The sequence below is a fragment of the Euprymna scolopes genome, chromosome 2, assembly GCF_053919585.1.
Source record: "Euprymna scolopes isolate OS-2025 chromosome 2, ASM5391958v1, whole genome shotgun sequence".
NCBI classification, from domain to species: domain Eukaryota; kingdom Metazoa; phylum Mollusca; class Cephalopoda; order Sepiida; family Sepiolidae; genus Euprymna; species Euprymna scolopes.
Genome location: NC_136483.1, coordinates 28,421,832 through 28,437,468, shown reverse-complemented (window position 1 = coordinate 28,437,468; position 15,637 = coordinate 28,421,832).

Here is a 15,637-nt window from a genome sequence, read left to right as displayed (position 1 = left end):
CGAAAAAAAAGTAACAAGCAAAATTTGTTTTTTTTACAAAACATGTTTTTTTAGGGGGTGTCTTTTTTTAGGGTTAGGGTTAGGGTTATTTTTTTTTTTTTTTTTTAAGAATAAACAGCGAAAAAAAAAGGTAACAAGCAAACTGTTTTTTTTTTTTTTGTACAAAACATGTTTTTTTTTTTGTTGGGTGGTTGGTTAAGGAAAAACCTGGTAAAAGAAAAATGCGAGGAATATTTACTGTTGGTATTTCCTCAGACTGTTGGAGAGCATCACACGACTATGAGGGACAGGTTTTCTTTTTTGCAAGCAAACTCCTTTCCTGACAAAATTCCAGGACACCCGCTGCGGCGCTGCTGTTTGCAATTTTTCCGACAAATATGTTAAGTTCATATTTCCTTCCATAGGTACGCAATTTTAAGGGTTGTTAAATGAATCTGAAATTGTAACGGTTCTTGTTAAATAAATCTGATTCTGTACTGTTTTACTTTCTTTTCTTCTTTTTCCTTATTGTCGTCTGCTGCTTTGAATTTTTTTTCTTGCGTCGCGCACGCGCGTAGCGTTGACAACCGTCGAACTACATCGGCGACGCTCGTTGAAAACCGTCGAACTACATCGCCGACGCTCGGCTAACTCCGGCTGTTGACGTCGTGCTACGGGGCTAGCCGAGCGTCCGGTGAGTTACGTCCGGATCACTCTCTGCATAAGTACCTGTATTTGTTATATATTTGGTTTTTGACAACTTTTTCGAATCTATGTGTACAGTAATACAAACCCGTTTTTCGAGCTGAATAAACATGTTACATTGAATAAAAACACAAAAACTATATCCAGTTTGGTAGAAAAGTAACTTATCTTGCCTTTGATAACATTTATTTGTTATATATTTGTTTTTTGGCAACTTATTCGAATCTATGTGTACAGTAATACGAACCCGAAATGAATTTAAGACCACGAGTGAAATGAGAAAATGAAGAAAATCACATTTACTGTGTGTGTTTACTGTTTATATAAGTCAGCGGGTTTGGTTGCCATAACAACGTGACGTTAGTGAACGTGTGTGTGTGCGTGTGTGCGCGTGTGCTTGCTAGTACTACTACTAAGTTTGTAGGAGCGTTTGATTCGTGTAGTTTAGTTTCGTATATTAGTTTCGTATTTTTTTAATTTGTAAATAACAAGTTATCAAAAAATTAAACCCTTCCAAGATGGACAATAAATAAAGCCATAATATTTTATGGTAAAGGTAAGAGCGTAGAAACCATTGTTTTTTAGGAGATGTGATTATTGGATTAACCAATCAGAAATCGTCTGTGGCACACACATCTCTGTTTTTATAGATATATAGATAGATAGATAGATAGATAGATATAGATAGATATAGATAGATAGATAGATAGATAGATAGAAGATAGATAGATAGATAGAAGATAGATAGATAGATAGATTAGTGCAACTGTTTAATATTATGCGATTGTATGTGCAACTTAAGCATCTAATGCAATAGCAGTTTTAACTGTAGAATATAATGCTATAGCAGTGTGACTGTTAAATATAATTCAACATGTAGAACTAATGCAATGACAAATTTCATTGTAAAATATAATGTTATGTTAGCGAAATTATTAACGATAATGGAATTTTATGTTCAAATTTGAGATTTTATGCAATGACATATTTAACTGGAAAATATAATGCTGTAGCAGTGCAACTGTTATATTTAGCATTTATCGGTACAACTATTTACGAGCATGTATATGATTTGTTCTTGCTTTATTCAACTTTTACGTGACCGTACATTATTTTTCAAATTAAATAATCAGGAGAAATTTCGAAGTGGCATTTTCAATTTAAAGATTCGGGAAATTTTTTACTTGAATGTTAACATCTTAATAATTTTTCTTTCCTCGTTATTGTTACAGTTTTAATATTATTTAGTGTAATGACATATTCAATAAAGATTTGAATTGAATACACACGAACAAGATAAATCCTCTTTTGCATTTATATTAGTGTTGCGACGATTAATTGGAATCGGAATCGGGAATCGGAAAAATCGAAAAATTTGGGAGTATCGGAATCGGAAAAATTGATGCCTATTTTCCGATGCCAAAACGATTCTGTTACTTGTCTTTTTTTATTTTATTTTGTTTAAAGAAAAATCTTCCATTGCTAGTAATAACGATAAAATAATTAATATTTATCGATTTGAAAATACAAGTAAAGCTAAAATCGATAGATCATTCTCCACAAGTGTAATTTTACGTTTAGGAAAATATCTGCATATTTAACATGTGTATGTGTGTGTGTGTGTGTGTGTGTGTGTGTTTTACAGAAATCGAGGAAAATAACAACTGTATAATTAAATATTTAGAGATTTATAAAGAATTGGAATTGGAATTGGTAATTGTATCGGAATCGGAAAAATATTTGAATCATCCCATCACTAACTTATATATATGTAAATATAATTGTATCGGCAAAGTAAATTTTGATGTTATTTGAACTCGCCATAGCATATCGAACATAACAACATCCATTCAACCAGTATAAAACCAACCGTTAATTATTGTAGACTAAACATATCGAATGACAACATTCAAATAAGTTGGTGGTTGTACCCTATAAAAGCACACATTGAATTAGTGTGTTATTCAGTGTATTCAAGAAAAACTCATTAGGACACGAACGTACTCCTTTAATCAATAGATATTGACGAATGCCTTTGACTTTGTTATGCTTTGCTTTTTGTTTTTTATTATTCGCATTGCGTTTGTGGATGAAGGGATATTCTTGTTGTCATAACAAAAAAGAAAATAAACTAATTAATTAGCAAGAAATGATATATATATATATATATATATATATATATATATATATATATATATATATATATATATATATATATATATATATATGAGGTTCAACTATCTTTTGATTTCAATTTTTTAACTTAAATATTACAATGAGCCTGGCGCTCTTTTATAACAGGGACCACCATTCACAATTCAGCCTAATCAAATAAATAGTTTTTGAATTATTAACGTTTCCATGTCATAACCCCCGGAATACATGATTCAACATGGAGAAATAACGCATGGATAATATGTTGCCGTATCCTTATGTTGGAAGGTAGAGTTGCGCCGTCTCGCGAGTGATTTATGTTCTTTTTAAGTATCGTTTTTATTAAATATTCCCTGGGATATTTTAGAGCTTTAGTTACACCCCATTTAATTTACATCGAAACGCGCACTAAGTTTGTGAGAGTAAAATCAAATCTTTACAAAGGGGTCAAAACCGATATTTTTTTAGTAACAAAAACTAAACTCTGTACCGAAACTTTTTAAATAAAAATTAAATAAAACTCCAAAAGTATTTATTGATAATATTTCACGTTTGTATAATTAAATAAAAGATATAATTTTATTTTTAGATGAACAATGAAGAAACATCACATTCCGTATATTTTAATAGTTTTCCCTGAAATCATGAAATTCTTTAAATTCTCCTCCAGTTTTAATCATTGATAGAAAATTATTTAAGGTTGAGAAGAAAGTTCTTGCGAAATTTTTAATCTTGATTTCAAATGATGATTTTTTTCAAATAAGTTTTCGTCATATTACCTTTAATTTATATATCATTTTTGAGAGCGTTTGCTTTTTTGCTATATCAAATTGTTTAAAAACAATATCGCCTTCTTTTTAGAACGTTGAATACAAAATGGAAACTCGACAATTTTCTTATTTCAATTCAAGCTAGGCCGAAAAGTTGCTGAAACAGCTCGCGATATCAATGAAGCGTTTAGCCGAAGAACTACTACTGAACGCACATCACAATTGTGGTTGAAGAAATCCCGTTGCGGCGACGAGAAGACGGTGAGCATAGTGGTTGACTATCGGATGTGTACAACGATCAATTAGTCGAAGCCAATACACGCACAACTGTTCGATAATTTACTTTGGAATTAGATGTAACGTATATGACGAATTCTAACCACTTGAGAGTTATTGGGAAGACAAAAAATTTGATAAATGGGTGCCTGACAAATTGAACGAAAACGAAAAGAAACTTATGAAGTGTCACCTCCTCTTCTTTTACGCAACAAGAACGACCCGGTTGTGACCAGGTTGTGATTTACGATGAAAAGTGGGTTCTTTACTATAACCGGAGAAGCTCAACCGACACTCCATGACACTTCCCAAAGTCAGAATTGCACCAAAAGAAGGTCATGCTGACTGTTTGGTGTTCTGAGATCGGTCACATCCATTACAGTCTTTTGAGTGCATGCAAAACCATTACAGCAAAAAAGTACTGTCAATAAATGGATGAAATGCATCAGAAACTTTAACAACAACACCCAGCATTAATCAAAAGAAAAGGCCGAATTGTTCTCCATGAGAATACCCCACCGTACGTTGCTAAACTGACCCTTTAGAAGTTGAACGAATTAGGCTACGAAAATCTGCCTCATCCGTCATACTCTCCAGACCTCTCACCTACCGACTAGTACTTTTTTTAAGCATCTCGAGAACTTTTATGCCCCAAAAACCTAAGCCATATCAAAAACACCTTCAGCGATTTGATCGCTACCAGAACGCACGATTTTTATATTACTGACATAAAACATTTCTTTTGCATTTTCAAACGTGTATTGATTCTGATAGTGGTTATTTCGATCACTATCAATAAAATTTTGTTTAAGCCGAGATATATTCATCTAAAAACGTTAAAAACCGCAAGAACTTTCTTGTCAACCTGATAGATTGGTATGACCATTTTATAAGTATGCATCGAGTATATGTACCCAAGTTTAGAGGACCTGCAAACCTGGCCAGAAATATCTTGAGTGTATTTACTAAATTTAATTAACATACATCGAGTTTCATAAATAACACTGGTTTACAAAAATAAATTTTTGGTCTGAGGTAAGAATGGAGATGGTTGTTTTTTTGTTAATTTGGGTGTTATTAATTCAAATTTATAGTTTTGCTCAATCACATCTAGTTTTCTGGCTTTTAAATAGTTTGATTTTAGTATTAACAGAGAATATATGTGAATATTTCAAGAGTTGCAGCAGCTTATAACAGATAAATCAGGATAGATAAAGAACACTGATTGAATCAATATACTTCAAAATACCACAGACAGTCAAAATTGTGTTTTCTTAGAAGATCTGGTGTATTTTGCCTCTTGAATGTCACGCAAGAGTATCCAACAGAAGTCACCCACCATGCCGGTGTTCCATTTGCCTTGATAGTTGCTCTCCATTTTCGTAATGTCTTGGTGGAATCTTTCTCCATGCTCATCACTCACTGCTCCAACGTTTGGCGGGAAGAAGTTGAAGTAGTAATGGAGAAAGTGAATCTTGAGTGACATTCGGCACTCCATATTCTCATAAGACTTTAGACGCTTCTTGGTAATCTGGTACACGTGTTTTACCAAGGAATCCACTACAGACCGACTTGAATACTCCCCTTGCTCTCAGTTCCTTTCCTTTAAGTTAAGAATCTCCTCAAAATCAGCACTTCTCGGATCTGAAGTCCGACAAAGATGCCCTCTTTCAGCTTAGCAGCACTAAAACCTGGGAGCCAATTTTACAGTCAAGAAAGTGAAAGTAGGCGGTTCTGAGAAGAGAAGTAATGGTTCGACGCTGTGCAACTGTTGTGAAGTCCCCATACACATAGCAGAAAGAATTGGCCTTGTTGAGGCATCCTCGAAGTTTTAACGTGCTTAAAGCCATTGGGAGAATCTGAAAATCTAACAAAGTAAAACTAAATCATATGCAAGGCAATGAAATCAACATTTGAGCAACCCAAAAGATATGTATTTTTTTTTTTACACGGTGGTAACCACTTATGAAGGCCCGGAAGCCACTCAGGGATAAGGGTTATTGCAAGTACAGTCCATTAGTGTGGAGATTTGATGAAGTGTTTACTTAAGGGGGCGGTTCATTAGGAATTTGTTTACGTTGGACTTGACGACATCCAAGTTGTAGTCAGGTTGGAAGCAGGCAGATGGAACAGAGTTCCACAGGCGTGCAGTTCTAAGAAAAAAGCTTTGTTCATTGAATCCACGTTTTGATTTAGGCACAGATAAAGAGTAGGGAGAAATTTTTCACAGTGGATTCAGCTAGACGGGTATTTTTCGTGAAAAATTGGCGAGGGGGGACCAGAGATTGGAGTTCAGACGAGCACCTGCCATGGAAAAAACGATAAAACAAGGATAGGCTCACAAGTCTCTTCTGTGGGAGAGAGGTTGCAGTGTAGAGAAAAGGGCATCCCCCACTAAGCCACAAAGTCTATTTTGTACTCTGTCAAGGCAGGATAGGCTGTTTTTAGCAGCTACTGCCCAGATATGGCAGCAGTATTCCATCCTTGGACGTACTTGGCTTTTATATAGATAGAGAATTGCATCAGTAGTGAGATATCTTCTGGAGCGGTAGAAGGATACCACCATCTTTCCAGCGACCTTGGCAACAGACTTGATGTACGTGTTCCATTTTAGATCAGGAGTAAAGGACAAACCCAGAAGCTTGTCAAAACACGGAGCTTCTCCTAAACGAGAGCCATCCATTTAAATTGGTTATAGATGCATTTAAGGTAACCAGCCATGTCTTCCCCACTGAACCATGCGCTCGAGATCAGAGGAGAGAGAATTAGAGAGAACTTTGTAATTTACAGCCTTTGATGTATTGCTGTAGATGGTCGTGTCATCAGCATAGATGTCAACGAATGATTTAAGTATGTGTTTAGGGAGGTCATTGATGTAGATCAGGAAGAGAGTTGGGCCCAGGATTGACCCTTGAGGGACTCCAGCATTAATACTGCAGGCCTCTGATTTTTGTCCATCGACCACTACACTTATGAGCCTATCGTAGAGAAATGATTAATGATTGAGAAAACATTTCCAGTTATACCGTAGCTGGAAATCTTGTGAAGTAGACCCTTATGCCATACCTTGTCGAAGGCCTTTGATATGTCAAGAGCAATTGCCCTAGAAAGGAAGCCTTTGTCAAGAGATTCACTAATCCTGTGAGATATAATCATTAGCACATCTGCGGTAAATCTTGCAGAACAGAAACCATATTGTGTGTCACTAAGAAGATTGTTTCTGCTGACGTGGTTTACTATTTCTCTATTTAATATAGATTCCAGCAACACACATGAGACTTATTGGTCTTTACTGAGAGGGAGATGACTTATCACTTGAATTCTTAAATACAGGGCATACTGATGAGGTTTTCCAGGGAGTCGGAAAGCACTTCTCCTTAAGGCAACGCTTAAACAGTTTCGTAAGTATGGGAGCAAGTTCTGGTTGAAGCTTTTTTAACACTATAATTGGGATGCCGTCAGGGCCAGTTGCTTTACTGGAATCTAGGTTCTTGATTAGCTTGGCGACCTCATGCACAGATATTTGTATTTTACCTAGCGTGTTCTGTGTTATAGGAGGAAATATGAGGAGTTGATGGCCTTCGTCGCATAGGGTAGAATTAGCTGCAAAGTTCTTTGCAAATAGTTTGGCCTTGTCTGATGCTGACGTAATGACCTATGGTCCATTGATAATGATTGGGATAGAACGAACACTTCTGTTCAGGGTCCTATTTGTTATTTGCCAAAACTGGTGGGAACCAAGCCGCTGATCAGCTACTTTGGATTTAACAGACTTGGCATATAGCTCTCTTGCATTTTTTATTACTCTTTTACAGTGGTTGCTGGCGTTCCTGAAAGCAGCTTTAGTGCATCTATTACGTTGGTAGCTTTTTTTTTTTTTTTTACATAGGCGTTACCACTTATCAAGGCCGATCGGCCACTCAAGGATAAGGGTTAAAGAGTGTAGAGTAGTCAAAAGGACAATATAGTAATCAATAGTAATGGAAGTTCGGTAAATTTGTTAACTTAAGTGGAACGGCTAATCAGAAACTTGTTCACGTTGGACTTGAAAACAACCATATTATAGACAGCTGGAAAGCAGGAAAACGGAAGACAATTCCACAGGCGTGCAGTTCTAAGAAAGAAGCTATGAAAAAAGTGATTTCTGTGCGCGATAGCAGCAGCACATTCTGGGGAGAACCATGGCTGGCTGTTAGGTTTTTGTTGGAATTTTTTAGATGGTATGAATTTGTCTATGCCTACAATTAACCATTCGGTCAGATCTGATACTATAGAGGACACATCCTTTTTAAACATGGAATGCAGAGGTAAATCAGATATGAATGTACGGAAGCTATCCCAGTCAGCCATAGAGTATCGGTATACAGTACGGTGGAGGGGTACGTCTGGGGACTTATTATATTTCATTTTTATCTTAACTGATATGACGGAGTGGTCGGAGGATCCTAGAGGAGAATGAACCGAACATGAACATAGCTCAGGGGAAGTTGGGAGAAAAAGGTCTGGGAGGCTTGCATATTGACCAGTAGCATCGGGCACACGGGTGGGTTCGTGAACAATCTGAGTGAGGTCATAAGTAATGGCAAAATCATGACAAAATCTCCCCTCATCGTCTGTCTTATTTGATTATAGATTAGGGACACCAACCCCCAGCACCGCCTACAAGCGAGATAAAATCTTCCAATGACTTCCAGAGCACTACTAAGTGTGTATTGAGACTTGCAGCCTTAACTGTCAAAATCCGTCTTGAGATATATATATATATATATATATATATATATATATATATATATATGTAATCTCACAATTAAAACTAAATTCACGTACGCTTTTATGTACTGTATATGCACACTATGTATATCTAAAAAACTATGATGAGAAAAAACGGATGTCAAATTTGAATTCAGCACCCCCAAATTAGGTAAAAATGTGTATTTTTAAATTTCTCTGTAAACCAGTGTAATCAGATAAATCAATAAACAATTAGGTTCATTAGTGTATAGAATGTATTCTGGAAGAGGTTTTATGTTATGCTGAAATGATTTTGTATGTGTCTTATGCTACAATTAAATGATTTTCGAATAATTTTGTAATTTTAATGTTTCTAAAATCATTTGTTTATACTCCAAAAACTCAACATTAACAACCAATCAGTCTAAGCTTGTTTCTGAGATGATATAAAAAAAATATTTGAATAAATGCCATATTCAACACCGGAATTCGACATTAAATAGAAACCTTATATATATGATTGACACCAAGTAAGGAAACCAAAAGACTATACAGCAAATCAGAGTTAGAAGCTATAAAGAGGAAAATATAATCTACTTAGAAAAAAGCGTACATGTGTTACATCAAGTAATTATACTATTTAAATACAATATTAATACCTAACTGAAGATATCAAACTATTATACAGCAAATGAAGATTATAGGCTAAAACGAAGTGAAATAATATACTAGGGTAAATGGTTATGATGGCTATATTAGACAAGTAGGTATATTATTAAACAACAGGTTACAATATTTTTTTATATTTCAATCACCAAATGCAAAATGATAATGAATTATAGATATAATTTTAAAAAAAAAGTAAAAAAGGAAATGAATTAAAAGAAAATTTCACAAAAATATAAAAATATAGAATACTAGCATTTCGGCCCGGCGTTGCCTGGGGGTTTGGATGTCTGTTGAGCAAAAAAAAAAAAAAGTGGTAGTAGGAAGGCAGGCTCGAACCCATACCGCGAAGGAGGAAAAGACCGGGGAAAAAACCTGATGTCTATTCTATTACGACCACTGCCAAACCGGAAGTAACATTTTTAAAAATTAAGGCTAGACAATCGAAAGGAGAGGATGACTTTCAAAAATATCGACGAAAAAAGCGACTCTCCGTGTAGAAAAGTTCCCAGTTGAAGGTGAAGATATTAATGTTTTTAGCCAATTTTTCGATATTTGTCATCAGAAAGGCCGGTCTTCAATACCATACTGGTCTTGGTAAGATCTGTCGCCTCTGTCAAAAGTTTTAGGCAGACATGCAAACATACATACATACATACATTTATATATTGGTAACTAAAAATCTTCGACCCAAACCGATTAAAAAGCTTGCCCTATCTCTGAATACCCTTTATGTCAAATTCCAAATGTTTTGACCAGAAATTGTCTGAGTAATTTGGTAGAGACCGCAGAGGTCAATTTTTTTAACTTTGACCATATTATGACCCCTTAACATTTATTGTTTTGTGCTCAAATCAAGTTGTTAAGTTAGATCCATGTCCAAGGAACCTATATCTAAAATTTCAAATTTTTATATGGAAAATTGTCGGAGGAGTTTTGTAGAGTTCTTAAAGGTCAAATCGTTGAACTTTGACACCTTAATTGCCAAATTTCTGGTCAAGTCGTTGAACTTTGCCCTGTTACTCGTCAAATTTCTGGCCAAAAATCGATCACATTGATTTTCCCAAATGTCAGTACCCTGTATATCAAATTTCGAGTCTGTAGAATAAAAATTGACAGTTATTGCGTAGGGAAATGTACACACACACACACACACACACACACACACACACACACACACACTTTTATATATATACTAGCATTTCAGCCCGGCGTTACCCGGGTGTTTGGATGTATATGTTGAGCAAAAAAAAACGTGGTAGTAGGAAGGCAGGCTCGAACCCGTACCGCAAAGGAGGAAAAGAACGGGGTAAAACCTAACGTTTATGCTGTTACGATCCCCGCCAAACCGGACACGACATTTTTTTAAATTAAGGCTAGACAACCTAAAGGAGAGGATAACTTTAAAAAACATCGGCGAAAAAATTGACCCTCCCCCCCCACCCTGTAGATAATTGCCTAGTTGAAGGAGAAGATATTAATGTTTTTAGCCAATTTTTCGATATTTGTCGTGTGAAAGGTCGAACTTTAAAACGATACTGATCTTGCTAAAATCCGTCGCCTCTATTGAAAGTTTAAGGTAGACATGCAAACAGACATACATACATACATTTATATATTGGTAATTAAAAATTTTCGATCCAAATTTCAAGTGCATATAGACTCAAAATTGTCGGAGGAGTTGGTAAAGTTCTCAAAGGTCAAATCGTTGAAGTTTGACCTCTTACTCGCCGAATTTCTGGCCAAAAACCGATCACATCGATTTTCCCAAATCTCAGTACCTTGTATATCAATTCGAGTCTATTGACTAAAATGACAGGGTTATTGCGTAGGGAAATGTACACAGACACACACATACACGTTATCTTATATATATATATATATATATATATATATATATATATATATATATATATATATATATATATATATATAGATGATACTATAAAAACGACAATAAAATAAATAATTAAGAATTACTGCTACTACTACTATTGTTAATATAATAACAAAATAATAATAATAATAATAATAAAAAAAATAATAACTATAATAATAATAATAATAATAATAATAATAATAATAATAATAATAATAATAATAATAATAATACGTATGTATATTATTTAAACAACAGGTTACAATAGTTTTTTACATTCACGAGAATATAAAATTATAGAATATAATAGTATAAAAACGAAAAAAAAAATATAAATAATTAAGAATGTTATGAAAACTACTACTACTACTACTACTACTACTACTACTAATGATAATAATAATAATAATAATAATAATAATAATAATAATAATAATAATAATAATAATGTCAGCGACAGACAATGTACCTTTAACTCTCCTCCATTGCCCACACTGAACTTACTTGACCATCGATTTAATTCTTTTCACAGCAATAACTGTTTTGTCTTCCCGCTAAAACATTTATCAGCTAAATATTCTACAAATCAATAAAACGAATGTAAATATTTGAATTTTGGCAGTTTTAGTCGATGTGGCGATATTATCTGATTTAGGAACAATTTATTTTTAAATGGTACATTCGGAATTGTTTACCTTCAAAATGTCAGATTAATCACAAACCATCATAATTGCTACTCGGACGGTCTATTTTTTTTAATGTGTGTGAAAGGGGACAACCTGGATTCATACATGAAATTATTATATACTTTTTTCTGCATTTATTAACGATACAGTTTTATATTTATTTCATCACGTCTACTGTGAAATCTAGACAAATTTAATCACAAAAATAATGAAATAAAGGATAAAAAATTGTTTATTTATTTTTGTCTTTATTTCTTGATATGACAATAGGGAAAGACCTGTTAATCGCTCAGATAGATTGGGCGACAAAGCGGAAAAACACTTATGTGTGACAGCACCGTGACGAAATGGAAAGACCGTGCGTCAGAGTACTCAAGGATCAATAAAGAGTTGCAACCCATGATTCGCAACAAGTCAAGACAAAATGGCAAACACATGGTATCTGTGGGAATGAAGGGAGAATAACAGATCCACTGTGCATGAAAACACATTAAATGACCCCAGACTGGAAAAGGGTAATGAAAAGCAAAAACTGAAGTGGCAAAGGATTTAATACGGCTAAAGGGTTTCGAATCTGTCAAGGGAAAAATGCAAACACAAAGTATCTCAACAATGCAGATCAAATGACAATGAGGCATAACTTTCAGGAAACACACCACAGTGAGGAACAATCTACAGTTGAGACAGTAAAGCAAGAACGGAGCCATCCAGAAAAAAGCTAAGATAAACTGGCCAAATTTAAGAAGCTAGAAGTTGATTCCGTTCACTTAAATATGGAATGGAAGTCAATAAACACGAAACGAAATACAAAATCATGTGGAAATAATTTATTTTAAAAAATTAAGTTTTAACAATTCTTGTGCTATCATGAAACAATAAAAAATAATAAACTTTATAGTTTTACATTTCTATAAATATTTATTTTACACATGTTTTATCAAGAAAAAAACTAATGAGAATTTTTATTATTTACAATAAATGGTGTCTTTTTGAAATAATGTATTTGTCTTTTACAAGTTTCATCACAGAATTTTGTCATAAATAATGTATGGAAGTTTTTACTAACACTTCTTATGTTGTTGTAAAAAAACTATTTCAAACATTTGTATAAAAAAATTTTTCTTAAAATGAATAAATGGAATTTTGTCATAAATAATGTATGGAAGTTTTTACTAACACTTCTTATGTTGTTGTAAAAAAACTATTTCAAACATTTGTATAAAAAATTTTTTTCTTAAAATGAATAAACGGAATTTTGTCATAAATAATGTATGGAAGTTTTTACTAACACTTCTTATGTTGTTGTAAAAAAACTATTTCAAACATTTCTATAAAAAAAATTTTCTTAAAATGAATAAATGGAATTTTGTCATAAATAATGTATGGAAGTTTTTACTAACACTTCTTATGTTGTTGTAAAAAAACTATTTCAAACATTTCTATAAAAAAAATTTTCTTAAAATGAATAAATGGAATTTTGTCATAAATAATGTATGGAAGTTTTTACTAACACTTCTTATGTTGTTGTAAAAAAACTATTTCAAACATTTCTATAAAAAAAATTTTCTTAAAATGAATAAATGGAATTTTGTCATAAATTATATATTACTTTGGGGGGGATAATGTATTTACATAGAAATATATTTCGAATATAAAAAATATTCATAGAAATGCAAAAATATTTTCTTTTGCTTCATGATAAATCAAGAAGTGGTTTCATATGGTTTCGTTTTTCGTTTCATGTTTAGTGAATTCTATTCTATATTTAGGTAAACCGAGTCCACTTATTGCGTCTTAACTTTGTGTGTTAAATTTTTGGACATAACTTCAAGGAGTAATAACAAAATGAGTTACAAAACTTTTGATGTAGAAGTGACAAAAATGGTAGCGTGCTGTAATAAATTAGCAGAAATCTTCTATGAAGAAGAAAGAGAAAGGTTGGAAGTGAACCAATAAGAATTGCCAAAACGAAAGAAGGAAGGAAATAAAAGTCACAATGATAAAGAGAGAGAAAAGGACATTAAAAGGTAGGTGGAAGAAAAAGTTGGGCTGGAGCAACTATATGAATATGTAAAGAGAAGGCATAGGAATGAAATGAAGAAAGTCAGAAAAACGAAGGGAAAAAAAGGAGAACAGTGTAGGAAACAATTTGTAAAGATCTATACAAGTTTGCTAAGGATCTGTTCACAAACATTAAGAGTGGAAAGTTGGACTGTTCCAAGGAAGAACTAGAGGAGCACCTTGAAAAGCATATTGCAGTAAAAACAAAAGAGACTATACCGTTGACACGAGGTGTAAGGTAGCCAAGAAAAAAAAAAAACAGGCTAATGTTTTATGTAAGCGACATCAAAGAATGACTCCATTAGAAATGCAAGAGGTAAGCATTCACTAAAGTCATGCCTTAGAATCATCACCAATAAATTATTTATGGTTTCCTCTTTTCATTCTTTCTCTTTGCCTTCTTGCCTTGTATGTTATATAACATACACTTAAAGACTAACTCTGAAATATTTTTATTTTAATCTATTTTAAACGAATAAAACATATATGTGCACGTATATATGTGTATATATGTAAACATATACATATATATATATGTATGCATGTATATCTTCAGATCAATCATCTAGACTTATTTTATATCTTGACTTATTTTATCTTTTGCCGTTTACATCTTGTCATCTATTTTTTGAAATACATTATTCTTTACATTTCGAATTTTAAATTATATTTTAAATACTTTCTTTCCACAATTGTTACCATTATTGATCAATATAATTATTATTAAAAATTATCATTACCAATTATCATAAATATCGCAGTCACCAACCTGTTTATCCCTTATTACCTTCTATTTTTAATTAACATCATTAAAGTAGCGGATTATATCTAAGCATGGCGACAACTTAATTATAAATATTTTAAGATTTTATTATTATTATTATTATTATTATTATTATTATTATTATTATTATTATTGCTGTACAACTTTCAAAGCCCTGTGTAGTAAATAAGTTAAAAAGCTATGATGAGAAATGGGGTTGATAGTGGCGGAGTTGGATGGGGTGGAGGACGAGTAAGAAGAAAAAACATGCCTTAGAATCATCACCAATAAATTATTTATGGTTTCGTCTTTCCATTCTTTCTTTTTTCCCTTCTTGCATTGTTTGTTTTTTCTTTTCTTCTTTTCCCTTTGAGTCGTTTCTCTTTTTTTCCTTATCTCTTAACCTCTTCACTAATGAATGATGAGTGGTGGGGCGGGGATATACAAGAGGGCAACGTAAGTTTTACATTTTCTGACCACATAAAAATTCTAGTGACATGGAAAGCATTTTTATAACTGATTAACTCCGATTAAATCTGAAACTTCTTTTATCATAGATATGTCAATTTCACATACCCTTACTGATTGAACCTATTAATCCTATTAGTACTAGCATGTTTAAGATTTCTAGCGACCATCATACACCCATACGAATACTATCCTTTCTAGTCTTCCATTACCTTTATCTCGCTTTTTAACCTTCCATCCTTGCCCATCCATAACTACATCTCAACACAGATTCAAATCAGCACCCCCATTGGGTCTTATTTACATACAACCAAATCTTATTTTTCATATTTTATGGAGCCTCCTGATATTAACTCTCTGTGATGAGGAAGACTTCATATTTTCACTGTAAACTTTGCTTTCGTATAAGCTGTATCTCCTGAAAGTAATTACTGGTAACTAGCAGACTGAAACATGCTCAGGATTGTGTAGCCAAATATTACTAATGTAAAAACAAATA